The sequence below is a fragment of the Corythoichthys intestinalis genome, chromosome 15 (assembly GCF_030265065.1).
Source record: "Corythoichthys intestinalis isolate RoL2023-P3 chromosome 15, ASM3026506v1, whole genome shotgun sequence".
Taxonomy (NCBI): Eukaryota; Metazoa; Chordata; class Actinopteri; order Syngnathiformes; family Syngnathidae; genus Corythoichthys; species Corythoichthys intestinalis.
Genome location: NC_080409.1, coordinates 954,916 through 967,822, shown reverse-complemented (window position 1 = coordinate 967,822; position 12,907 = coordinate 954,916).

The window sequence follows — 12,907 nt, the reverse complement described above, 5'->3', positions numbered from 1 at the left end:
TCTCACTGTGAAAAGGCTTAAATGACTTTTTTAATTAAGTTTGATGATTGCGTTCAAACAAAATGTCATAGAACAAAATTTCAAATGTAACTACTAGATTGTGATACAATACACTATTGGGTGAAGTTTGGTTGACTTCTGCGCAGCGGTTTGGGAGTTAACATCAAAATTACATTTCTCGGCCATATCGCATAGATCTCACTGTGAAAAGGCTTAAATGGCTTTTTTGACCTAAGTTTGAGGATTGCGCTCAAATCAAATGTCCTAGAACCAAATTTCCACATGTAATTACTAGATTGTGATACAATACACTAATGGGTGAAGTTTGGTTGACTTCTGCGCAGCGGTTTGGGAGTTAACATCAAAATTACATTTCTCGGCCATATCGCATAGATCTCACTGTGAAAAGGCTTAAATGACTTTTTTAATTAAGTTTAATGATTGCGCTCAAACCAAATGTCCTAGAACGAAATTTTCAAATGTAACTACTAGAATGTGATACAATACACTATTGGGTGAAGTTTAGTTGACTTCTGCGCAGCGGTTTGGGAGTTAACATCAAAATTACATTTCTCGGCCATATCGCATAGATCTCACTGTGAAAAGGCTTAAATGGCTTTTTTGACCTAAATTTAATGATTGCGCTCAAACCAAATGTCCTAGAACGAAATTTTCAAATGTAACTACTAGAATGTGATACAATACACTATTGGGTGAAGTTTGTTTGACTTCTGCGCAGCGGTTTGGGAGTTAACATCAAAATTACATTTCTTGGCCATATCGCATAGATCTCACTGTGAAAAGGCTTAAATGACTTTTTTGACCTAAGTTTAATGATTGCGCTCAAACCAAATGTCCAATAACCAAATTTCCACATGTAACTACTAGATTGTGATACAATACACTAATGGGTGAAGTTTGGTTGACTTCTGCGAGGCGGTTTGGGAGTTAACATCAAAATTACATTTCTCGGCCATATCGCATAGATCTCACTGTGAAAAGGCTTAAATGACTTTTTTAATTAAGTTTGATGATTGCGTTCAAACAAAATGTCATAGAACAAAATTTTCAAATGTAACTACTAGATTGTGATACAATACACTATTGGGTGAAGTTTGGTTGACTTCTGCGCAGCGGTTTGGGAGTTAACATCAAAATTACATTTCTCGGCCATATCGCATAGATCTCACTGTGAAAAGGCTTAAAAGGCTTTTTTGACCTAAGTTTGAGGATTGCGCTCAAATCAAATGTCCTAGAACCAAATTTCCACATGTAATTACTAGATTGTGATACAATACACTAATGGGTGAAGTTTGGTTGACTTCTGCGCAGCGGTTTGGGAGTTAACATCAAAATTACATTTCTCGGCCATATCGCATAGATCTCACTGTGAAAAGGCTTAAATGACTTTTTTAATTAAGTTTAATGATTGCGCTCAAACCAAATGTCCTAGAACGAAATTTTCAAATGTAACTACTAGAATGTGATACAATACACTATTGGGTGAAGTTTAGTTGACTTCTGCGCAGCGGTTTGGGAGTTAACATCAAAATTACATTTCTCGGCCATATCGCATAGATCTCACTGTGAAAAGGCTTAAATGGCTTTTTTGACCTAAGTTTGAGGATTGCGCTCAAATCAAATGTCTAAGAACCAAATTTCCAAATGTAACTACTAGATTGTGATACAATACACTATTGGGTGAAGTTTGGTTGACTTCTGCGCAGCGGTTTGGGAGTTAACATCAAAATTACATTTCTCGGCCATATCGCATAGATCTCACTGTGAAAAGGCTTAAATGACTTTTTTAATTAAGTTTGATGATTGCGTTCAAACAAAATGTCCTAGAACAAAATTTTCAAATGTAACTACTAGATTGTGATACAATACACTATTGGGTGAAGTTTGGTTGACTTCTGCGCAGCGGTTTGGGAGTTAACATCAAAATTACATTTCTCGGCCATATCGCATAGATCTCACTGTGAAAAGGCTTAAATGGCTTTTTTGACCTAAGTTTAAAGATTGCGCTCAAACCAAATGTCCTAGAACGAAATTTTCAAATGTAACTACTAGATTGTGATACAATACACTATTGGGTGAAGTTTAGTTGACTTCTGCGCAGCGGTTTGGGAGTTAACATCAAAATTACATTTCTCGGCCATATCGCATAGATCTCACTGTGAAAAGGCTTAAATGGCTTTTTTGACCTAAGTTTAATGATTGCGCTCAAACCAAATGTCCTAGAACGAAATTTTCAAATGTAACTACTAGAATGTGATACAATACACTATTGGGTGAAGTTTGGTTGACTTCTGCGCAGCGGTTTGGGAGTTAACATCAAAATTACATTTCTCGGCCATATCGCATAGATCTCACCGTGAAAAGGCTTAAATGACTTTTTTAATTAAGTTTGATGATTGCGTTCAAACAAAATGTCCTAGAACAAAATTTTCAAATGTAACTACTAGATTGTGATACAATACACTATTGGGTGAAGTTTGGTTGACTTCTGCGCAGCGGTTTGGGAGTTAATATCAAAATTACATTTCTCGGCCATATCGCATAGATCTCACTGTGAAAAGGCTTAAATGACTTTTTTAATTAAGTTTGATGATTGCGTTCAAACAAAATGTCCTAGAACAAAATTTTCAAATGTAACTACTAGATTGTGATACAATACACTATTGGGTGAAGTTTGGTTGACTTCTGCGCAGCGGTTTGGGAGTTAACATCAAAATTACATTTCTCGGCCATATCGCATAGATCTCACTGTGAAAAGGCTTAAATGGCTTTTTTGACCTAAGTTTAAAGATTGCGCTCAAACCAAATGTCCTAGAACGAAATTTTCAAATGTAACTACTAGAATGTGATACAATACACTATTGGGTGAAGTTTGGTTGACTTCTGCGCAGCGGTTTGGGAGTTAACATCAAAATTACATTTCTCGGCCATATCGCATAGATCTCACTGTGAAAAGGCTTAAATGGCTTTTTTGACCTAAGTTTGAGGATTGCGCTCAAATCAAATGTCCTAGAACCAAATTTCCACATGTAACTACTAGATTGTGATACAATACACTAATGGGTGAAGTTTGGTTGACTTCTGCGCAGAGGTTTGGGAGTTAACATCAAAATTACATTTCTCGGCCATATCGCATAGATCTCACTGTGAAAAGGCTTAAATGACTTTTTTAATTAAGTTTGATGATTGCGTTCAAACAAAATGTCATAGAACAAAATTTTCAAATGTAACTACTAGATTGTGATACAATACACTATTGGGTGAAGTTTGGTTGACTTCTGCGCAGCGGTTTGGGAGTTAACATCAAAATTACATTTCTCGGCCATATCGCATAGATCTCACTGTGAAAAGGCTTAAATGGCTTTTTTGACCTAAGTTTGAGGATTGCGCTCAAATCAAATGTCCTAGAACCAAATTTCCACATGTAATTACTAGATTGTGATACAATACACTAATGGGTGAAGTTTGGTTGACTTCTGCGCAGCGGTTTGGGAGTTAACATCAAAATTACATTTCTCGGCCATATCGCATAGATCTCACTGTGAAAAGGCTTAAATGACTTTTTTAATTAAGTTTAATGATTGCGCTCAAACCAAATGTCCTAGAACGAAATTTTCAAATGTAACTACTAGAATGTGATACAATACACTATTGGGTGAAGTTTAGTTGACTTCTGCGCAGCGGTTTGGGAGTTAACATCAAAATTACATTTCTCGGCCATATCGCATAGATCTCACTGTGAAAAGGCTTAAATGGCTTTTTTGACCTAAGTTTAATGATTGCGCTCAAACCAAATGTCCTAGAACGAAATTTTCAAATGTAACTACTAGAATGTGATACAATACACTATTGGGTGAAGTTTGGTTGACTTCTGCGCAGCGGTTTGGGAGTTAACATCAAAATTACATTTCTCGGCCATATCGCATAGATCTCACCGTGAAAAGGCTTAAATGACTTTTTTAATTAAGTTTGATGATTGCGTTCAAACAAAATGTCCTAGAACAAAATTTTCAAATGTAACTACTAGATTGTGATACAATACACTATTGGGTGAAGTTTGGTTGACTTCTGCGCAGCGGTTTGGGAGTTAACATCAAAATTACATTTCTCGGCCATATCGCATAGATCTCACTGTGAAAAGGCTTAAATGACTTTTTTAATTAAGTTTGATGATTGCGTTCAAACAAAATGTCCTAGAACAAAATTTTCAAATGTAACTACTAGATTGTGATACAATACACTATTGGGTGAAGTTTGGTTGACTTCTGCGCAGCGGTTTGGGAGTTAACATCAAAATTACATTTCTCGGCCATATCGCATAGATCTCACTGTGAAAAGGCTTAAATGGCTTTTTTGACCTAAGTTTAAAGATTGCGCTCAAACCAAATGTCCTAGAACGAAATTTTCAAATGTAACTACTAGAATGTGATACAATACACTATTGGGTGAAGTTTGGTTGACTTCTGCGCAGCGGTTTGGGAGTTAACATCAAAATTACATTTCTCGGCCATATCGAATAGATCTCACTGTGAAAAGGCTTAAATGGCTTTTTTGACCTAAGTTTGAGGATTGCGCTCAAATCAAATGTCCTAGAACCAAATTTCCACATGTAACTACTAGATTGTGATACAATACACTAATGGGTGAAGTTTGGTTGACTTCTGCGCAGAGGTTTGGGAGTTAACATCAAAATTACATTTCTCGGCCATATCGCATAGATCTCACTGTGAAAAGGCTTAAATGACTTTTTTAATTAAGTTTGATGATTGCGCTCAAACAAAATTTCCTAGAACAAAATTTTCAAATGTAACTACTAGATTGTGATACAATACACTATTGGGTGAAGTTTGGTTGACTTCTGCGCAGCGGTTTTGGAGTTAACATCAAAATTACATTTCTCGGCCATATCGCATAGATCTCACTGTGAAAAGGCTTAAATGGCTTTTTTGACCTAAGTTTAATGATTGCGCTCAAACCAAATGTCCAATAACCAAATTTCCACATGTAACTACTAGATTGTGATACAATACACTAATGGGTGGTTTGGTTGACTTCTGCGAGGCGGTTTGGGAGTTAACATCAAAATTACATTTCTTGGCCATATCGCATAGATCTCACTGTGAAAAGGCTTAAATGACTTTTTTAATTAAGTTTGATGATTGCGTTCAAACAAAATGTCATAGAACAAAATTTTCAAATGTAACTACTAGATTGTGATACAATACACTATTGGGTGAAGTTTGGTTGACTTCTGCGCAGCGGTTTGGGAGTTAACATCAAAATTACATTTCTCGGCCATATCGCATAGATCTCACTGTGAAAAGGCTTAAATGACTTTTTTAATTAAGTTTGATGATTGCGTTCAAACAAAATGTCCTAGAACAAAATTTTCAAATGTAACTACTAGATTGTGATACAATACACTATTGGGTGAAGTTTGGTTGACTTCTGCGCAGCGGTTTGGGAGTTAACATCAAAATTACATTTCTCGGCCATATCGCATAGATCTCACTGTGAAAAGGCTTAAATGGCTTTTTTGACCTAAGTTTAAAGATTGCGCTCAAACCAAATGTCCTAGAACGAAATTTTCAAATGTAACTACTAGAATGTGATACAATACACTATTGGGTGAAGTTTGGTTGACTTCTGCGCAGCGGTTTGGGAGTTAACATCAAAATTACATTTCTCGGCCATATCGCATAGATCTCACTGTGAAAAGGCTTAAATGGCTTTTTTGACCTAAGTTTGAGGATTGCGCTCAAATCAAATGTCCTAGAACCAAATTTCCACATGTAACTACTAGATTGTGATACAATACACTAATGGGTGAAGTTTGGTTGACTTCTGCGCAGAGGTTTGGGAGTTAACATCAAAATTACATTTCTCGGCCATATCGCATAGATCTCACTGTGAAAAGGCTTAAATGACTTTTTTAATTAAGTTTGATGATTGCGCTCAAACAAAATTTCCTAGAACAAAATTTTCAAATGTAACTACTAGATTGTGATACAATACACTATTGGGTGAAGTTTGGTTGACTTCTGCGCAGCGGTTTTGGAGTTAACATCAAAATTACATTTCTCGGCCATATCGCATAGATCTCACTGTGAAAAGGCTTAAATGGCTTTTTTGACCTAAGTTTAATGATTGCGCTCAAACCAAATGTCCAATAACCAAATTTCCACATGTAACTACTAGATTGTGATACAATACACTAATGGGTGGTTTGGTTGACTTCTGCGAGGCGGTTTGGGAGTTAACATCAAAATTACATTTCTTGGCCATATCGCATAGATCTCACTGTGAAAAGGCTTAAATGACTTTTTTAATTAAGTTTGATGATTGCGTTCAAACAAAATGTCATAGAACAAAATTTTCAAATGTAACTACTAGATTGTGATACAATACACTATTGGGTGAAGTTTGGTTGACTTCTGCGCAGCGGTTTGGGAGTTAACATCAAAATTACATTTCTCGGCCATATCGCATAGATCTCACTGTGAAAAGGCTTAAATGGCTTTTTTGACCTAAGTTTGAGGATTGCGCTCAAATCAAATGTCCTAGAACCAAATTTCCACATGTAATTACTAGATTGTGATACAATACACTAATGGGTGAAGTTTGGTTGACTTCTGCGCAGCGGTTTGGGAGTTAACATCAAAATTACATTTCTCGGCCATATCGCATAGATCTCACTGTGAAAAGGCTTAAATGGCTTTTTTGACCTAAGTTTAATGATTGCGCTCAAACCAAATGTCCTAGAACGAAATTTTCAAATGTAACTACTAGAATGTGATACAATACACTATTGGGTGAAGTTTGGTTGACTTCTGCGCAGCGGTTTGGGAGTTAACATCAAAATTACATTTCTCGGCCATATCGCATAGATCTCACCGTGAAAAGGCTTAAATGACTTTTTTAATTAAGTTTGATGATTGCGTTCAAACAAAATGTCCTAGAACAAAATTTTCAAATGTAACTACTAGATTGTGATACAATACACTATTGGGTGAAGTTTGGTTGACTTCTGCGCAGCGGTTTGGGAGTTAACATCAAAATTACATTTCTCGGCCATATCGCATAGATCTCACTGTGAAAAGGCTTAAATGACTTTTTTAATTAAGTTTGATGATTGCGTTCAAACAAAATGTCCTAGAACAAAATTTTCAAATGTAACTACTAGATTGTGATACAATACACTATTGGGTGAAGTTTGGTTGACTTCTGCGCAGCGGTTTGGGAGTTAACATCAAAATTACATTTCTCGGCCATATCGCATAGATCTCACTGTGAAAAGGCTTAAATGGCTTTTTTGACCTAAGTTTAAAGATTGCGCTCAAACCAAATGTCCTAGAACGAAATTTTCAAATGTAACTACTAGAATGTGATACAATACACTATTGGGTGAAGTTTGGTTGACTTCTGCGCAGCGGTTTGGGAGTTAACATCAAAATTACATTTCTCGGCCATATCGAATAGATCTCACTGTGAAAAGGCTTAAATGGCTTTTTTGACCTAAGTTTGAGGATTGCGCTCAAATCAAATGTCCTAGAACCAAATTTCCACATGTAACTACTAGATTGTGATACAATACACTAATGGGTGAAGTTTGGTTGACTTCTGCGCAGAGGTTTGGGAGTTAACATCAAAATTACATTTCTCGGCCATATCGCATAGATCTCACTGTGAAAAGGCTTAAATGACTTTTTTAATTAAGTTTGATGATTGCGCTCAAACAAAATTTCCTAGAACAAAATTTTCAAATGTAACTACTAGATTGTGATACAATACACTATTGGGTGAAGTTTGGTTGACTTCTGCGCAGCGGTTTTGGAGTTAACATCAAAATTACATTTCTCGGCCATATCGCATAGATCTCACTGTGAAAAGGCTTAAATGGCTTTTTTGACCTAAGTTTAATGATTGCGCTCAAACCAAATGTCCAATAACCAAATTTCCACATGTAACTACTAGATTGTGATACAATACACTAATGGGTGGTTTGGTTGACTTCTGCGAGGCGGTTTGGGAGTTAACATCAAAATTACATTTCTTGGCCATATCGCATAGATCTCACTGTGAAAAGGCTTAAATGACTTTTTTAATTAAGTTTGATGATTGCGTTCAAACAAAATGTCATAGAACAAAATTTTCAAATGTAACTACTAGATTGTGATACAATACACTATTGGGTGAAGTTTGGTTGACTTCTGCGCAGCGGTTTGGGAGTTAACATCAAAATTACATTTCTCGGCCATATCGCATAGATCTCACTGTGAAAAGGCTTAAATGGCTTTTTTGACCTAAGTTTGAGGATTGCGCTCAAATCAAATGTCCTAGAACCAAATTTCCACATGTAATTACTAGATTGTGATACAATACACTAATGGGTGAAGTTTGGTTGACTTCTGCGCAGCGGTTTGGGAGTTAACATCAAAATTACATTTCTCGGCCATATCGCATAGATCTCACTGTGAAAAGGCTTAAATGACTTTTTTAATTAAGTTTAATGATTGCGCTCAAACCAAATGTCCTAGAACGAAATTTTCAAATGTAACTACTAGAATGTGATACAATACACTATTGGGTGAAGTTTAGTTGACTTCTGCGCAGCGGTTTGGGAGTTAACATCAAAATTACATTTCTCGGCCATATCGCATAGATCTCACTGTGAAAAGGCTTAAATGGCTTTTTTGACCTAAATTTAATGATTGCGCTCAAACCAAATGTCCTAGAACGAAATTTTCAAATGTAACTACTAGAATGTGATACAATACACTATTGGGTGAAGTTTGGTTGACTTCTGCGCAGCGGTTTGGGAGTTAACATCAAAATTACATTTCTCGGCCATATCGCATAGATCTCACTGTGAAAAGGCTTAAATGACTTTTTTGACCTAAGTTTAATGATTGCGCTCAAACCAAATGTCCAATAACCAAATTTCCACATGTAACTACTAGATTGTGATACAATACACTAATGGGTGAAGTTTGGTTGACTTCTGCGAGGCGGTTTGGGAGTTAACATCAAAATTACATTTCTCGGCCATATCGCATAGATCTCACTGTGAAAAGGCTTAAATGACTTTTTTAATTAAGTTTGATGATTGCGTTCAAACAAAATGTCATAGAACAAAATTTTCAAATGTAACTACTAGATTGTGATACAATACACTATTGGGTGAAGTTTGGTTGACTTCTGCGCAGCGGTTTGGGAGTTAACATCAAAATTACATTTCTCGGCCATATCGCATAGATCTCACTGTGAAAAGGCTTAAATGGCTTTTTTGACCTAAGTTTGAGGATTGCGCTCAAATCAAATGTCCTAGAACCAAATTTCCACATGTAATTACTAGATTGTGATACAATACACTAATGGGTGAAGTTTGGTTGACTTCTGCGCAGCGGTTTGGGAGTTAACATCAAAATTACATTTCTCGGCCATATCGCATAGATCTCACTGTGAAAAGGCTTAAATGACTTTTTTAATTAAGTTTAATGATTGCGCTCAAACCAAATGTCCTAGAACGAAATTTTCAAATGTAACTACTAGAATGTGATACAATACACTATTGGGTGAAGTTTAGTTGACTTCTGCGCAGCGGTTTGGGAGTTAACATCAAAATTACATTTCTCGGCCATATCGCATAGATCTCACTGTGAAAAGGCTTAAATGGCTTTTTTGACCTAAGTTTAATGATTGCGCTCAAACCAAATGTCCTAGAACGAAATTTTCAAATGTAACTACTAGAATGTGATACAATACACTATTGGGTGAAGTTTGGTTGACTTCTGCGCAGCGGTTTGGGAGTTAACATCAAAATTACATTTCTCGGCCATATCGCATAGATCTCACTGTGAAAAGGCTTAAATGACTTTTTTAATTAAGTTTGATGATTGCGTTCAAACAAAATGTCCTAGAACAAAATTTTCAAATGTAACTACTAGATTGTGATACAATACACTATTGGGTGAAGTTTGGTTGACTTCTGCGCAGCGGTTTGGGAGTTAACATCAAAATTACATTTCTCGGCCATATCGCATAGATCTCACTGTGAAAAGGCTTAAATGGCTTTTTTGACCTAAGTTTGAGGATTGCACTCAAATCAAATGTCCAAGAACAAAATTTCCAAATGTAACTACTAGATTGTGATACAATACACTATTGGGTGAAGTTTGGTTGACTTCTGCGCAGCGGTTTGGGAGTTAACATCAAAATTACATTTCTCGACCATATCGCATAGATCTCACTGTGAAAAGGCTTAAATGACTTTTTTAATTAAGTTTGATGATTGCGTTCAAACAAAATGTCCTAGAACAAAATTTTCAAATGTAACTACTAGATTGTGATACAATACACTATTGGGTGAAGTTTGGTTGACTTCTGCGCAGCGGTTTGGGAGTTAACATCAAAATTACATTTCTCGGCCATATCGCATAGATCTCACTGTGAAAAGGCTTAAATGGCTTTTTTGACCTAAGTTTAAAGATTGCTCTCAAATCAAATGTCCTAGAACCAAATTTCCACATGTAACTACTAGATTGTGATACAATACACTATTGGGTGAAGTTTGGTTGACTTCTGCGTAGAGGTTTGGGAGTTAACATCAAAATTACATTTCTCGGCCATATCGCATAGATCTCACTGTGAAAAGGCTTAAATGACTTTTTTAATTAAGTTTGATGATTGCGCTCAAACAAAATTTCCTAGAACAAAATTTTTTAATGTAACTACTAGATTGTGATACAATACACTATTGGGTGAAGTTTGGTTGACTTCTGCGCAGCGGTTTGGGAGTTAACATCAAAATTACATTTCTCGGCCATATCGCATAGATCTCACTGTGAAAAGGCTTAAATGGCTTTTTTGACCTAAGTTTAATGATTGCGCTCAAACCAAATGTCCAATAACCAAATTTCCACATGTAACTACTAGATTGTGATACAATACACTAATGGGTGAAGTTTGGTTGACTTCTGCGCAGCGGTTTGGGAGTTAACATCAAAATTACATTTCTCGGCCATATCGCATAGATCTCACTGTGAAAAGGCTTAAATGACTTTTTTAATTAAGTTTGATGATTGCGTTCAAACAAAATGTCATAGAACAAAATTTTCAAATGTAACTACTAGATTGTGATACAATACACTATTGGGTGAAGTTTGGTTGACTTCTGCGCAGCGGTTTGGGAGTTAACATCAAAATTACATTTCTCGGCCATATCGCATAGATCTCACTGTGAAAAGGCTTAAATGACTTTTTTAATTAAGTTTGATGATTGCGTTCAAACAAAATGTCCTAGAACAAAATTTTCAAATGTAACTACTAGATTGTGATACAATACACTATTGGGTGAAGTTTGGTTGACTTCTGCGCAACGGTTTGGGAGTTAACATCAAAATTACATTTCTCGGCCATATCGCATAGATCTCACTGTGAAAAGGCTTAAATGGCTTTTTTGACCTAAGTTTAAAGATTGCGCTCAAACCAAATGTCCTAGAACGAAATTTTCAAATGTAACTACTAGAATGTGATACAATACACTATTGGGTGAAGTTTGGTTGACTTCTGCGCAGCGGTTTGGGAGTTAACATCAAAATTACATTTCTCGGCCATATCGCATAGATCTCACTGTGAAAAGGCTTAAATGGCTTTTTTGACCTAAGTTTGAGGATTGCGCTCAAATCAAATGTCCTAGAACCAAATTTCCACATGTAACTACTAGATTGTGATACAATACACTAATGGGTGAAGTTTGGTTGACTTCTGCGCAGAGGTTTGGGAGTTAACATCAAAATTACATTTCTCGGCCATATCGCATAGATCTCACTGTGAAAAGGCTTAAATGACTTTTTTAATTAAGTTTGATGATTGCGCTCAAACAAAATTTCCTAGAACAAAATTTTCAAATGTAACTATTAGATTGTGATACAATACACTATTGGGTGAAGTTTGGTTGACTTCTGCGCAGCGGTTTGGGAGTTAACATCAAAATTACATTTCTCGGCCATATCGCATAGATCTCACTGTGAAAAGGCTTAAATGGCTTTTTTGACCTAAGTTTAATGATTGCGCTCAAACCAAATGTCCAAAAACCAAATTTCCACATGTAACTACTAGATTGTGATACAATACACTAATGGGTGAAGTTTGGTTGACTTCTGCGCAGCGGTTTGGGAGTTAACATCAAAATTACATTTCTCGGCCATATCGCATAGATCTCACTGTGAAAAGGCTTAAATGGCTTTTTTGACCTAAGTTTGAGGATTGCGCTCAAATCAAATGTCCTAGAACCAAATTTCCACATGTAATTACTAGATTGTGATACAATACACTAATGGGTGAAGTTTGGTTGACTTCTGCGCAGCGGTTTGGGAGTTAACATCAAAATTACATTTCTCGGCCATATCGCATAGATCTCACTGTGAAAAGGCTTAAATGACTTTTTTAATTAAGTTTAATGATTGCGCTCAAACAAAATTTCCTAGAACAAAATTTTCAAATGTAACTACTAGATTGTGATACAATACACTATTGGGTGAAGTTTGGTTGACTTCTGCGCAGCGGTTTGGGAGTTAACATCAAAATTACATTTCTCGGCCATATCGCATAGATCTCACTGTGAAAAGGCTTAAATGGCTTTTTTGACCTAAGTTTAATGATTGCGCTCAAACCAAATGTCCAATAACCAAATTTCCACATGTAACTACTAGATTGTGATACAATACACTAATGGGTGAAGTTTGGTTGACTTCTGCGCAGCGGTTTGGGAGTTAACATCAAAATTACATTTCTCGGCCATATCGCATAGATCTCACTGTGAAAAGGCTTAAATGACTTTTTTAATTAAGTTTGATGATTGCGCTCAAACAAAATGTCCTAGAAC